The following is a 1,615-nucleotide window of genomic DNA, read 5'->3' as shown; positions in this document are numbered from 1 at the left end:
TTAGAATAATGCCTGGTACTTATGAAGCTCCAAATCGATATCTGCTCTGCTTGCTGTCATTTATGGTGAATTTTGCTCTCTGCCAGGTCCCAACCTAAGCTTACCTGTCCACAGCTTCACTCTTGTTCTCACCACCACCACCCTCAGACACCGTGATTGCCCTCAGTCTTTAAAGGAGGGAATGGCCACATACTTGCCTTCCAAATCCACTAGAATTTCTGACTCTGCCCTTCCCACTACTTAGGTTTTATATGAGTGTCTCCTGTTTGTTTATTCATTTGCATTTCCAGTTATGTCTAGAAAAATATGTATAAGAATGGAAATAAATTCTCCAAAAGTATTCATAGGATTATAAGGGTCTACTTTTCTTCCTTCTATTTTTCAGTATTTTACAACTTAAAAAAAAAAACCAACAACTACAAAGGTCCTATTGTATAGCACAGGGAATTATATTCAATGTCCTATGATAAACCATAATGGAAAAGTAATCTATATAAAAGAGAATATGTATATATATGCATAACTGAATAAGCCTGCTGTACAGGGGAAATTAACACAACACTCTAAGTCAACACTGTGTAAATAATTAAAAAAAAATTTTTTTTAAATAATTGTGGAGTGCTGCCCCTGCTGTGACCAACATGGAGATTTTGTACCAAGTCCAGACCTTAGTGTCTGAGTGGCCCAACCTGAAGCTGAAGAAGCACAACCCTGGGTATACATGCCATTGACCATGATGGTGTGCGTTTTGGCGATGGTGTCTCACTTCCTCACCACCAGAGAAGCAGCTTACGATGTAACTGTCAAAGTTCAAGTGCTGGCTTTGTGACTGGTGAGCCTGGGCAGCAGGCTCACAGCTTTCTTGGTCTATGAAATAAATGGACGATATATTGGGAAGGACACACATCCAGCTTCCTGTCTGCAATGGGAGGTTTGGGTTTCATAATCTTCGACTGATCCAAGGCACCAAACATTCCAAAACTCAATAGACTTCTTCTTGTATTCACTGGATTCATCTGTGTCCTATGGAGTGTTTTCATAGCTAGAGTATTCATGAGAATAAAACTGCTGGACTAGCTGATGGGTGAGAGTGCCTTTTGAGAAGAAATCAGTGGATACTGGATTTGCTCCTATTAAAAGAGCTTTAAAGGCCGTACCAACCCTCTGATTTAGAATATGGAAAAGGATGGATGAAAAGCAGCAGAAAAGAAGCTCTAGTAAAAACATAGGAGGCATATTAAAAGTCTGGGCTAGACTTCTTGGTGTCAAGGTGACAAGCTCACAACAGTATCTTTTCTGCTGCCATAAACACTATGTACCAATAATGTTACACGGCATTTTCTTCCTAGTTTTTTACTACGTAAAGAAAATGTACTCCATTTCTACAGCTATCATATTGAATGAAGTAAGTATTTTTTACAACCCCCTTATAGCATTTTTCTGGAGACGACATTTTTGACTTTCAGAAATTAACGTAAAATCAGGAAGGGAGATCCCATGAGATGAGAGCCCTGGGCAGCCGAGCAGCTTTCCCTGTGGTGCTTTGCCTTTAAACAGAGTGTGAGATGGTACATTGTCTCAGATATGTATGTAAGACTGTTTCCTGAAAAACATG

The 1,615-nt window shown here is 39.6% G+C and overlaps 1 pseudogene; it reads left to right on the top strand.

Moving 5' to 3' along the window:
• Window positions 1-641: 641 nt before the first annotated feature.
• Window positions 642-1,077, top strand: LOC139031986 (oligosaccharyltransferase complex subunit OSTC-like; annotated as a pseudogene).
• Window positions 1,078-1,615: the final 538 nt, after the last annotated feature.

The sequence above is a fragment of the Odocoileus virginianus genome, chromosome 29 (assembly GCF_023699985.2).
Source record: "Odocoileus virginianus isolate 20LAN1187 ecotype Illinois chromosome 29, Ovbor_1.2, whole genome shotgun sequence".
NCBI lineage: Eukaryota > Metazoa > Chordata > Mammalia > Artiodactyla > Cervidae > Odocoileus > Odocoileus virginianus.
The sequence above is the reverse complement of the archived record's forward strand: the minus strand, read 5'-3'. Positions and strand labels throughout refer to the sequence as shown.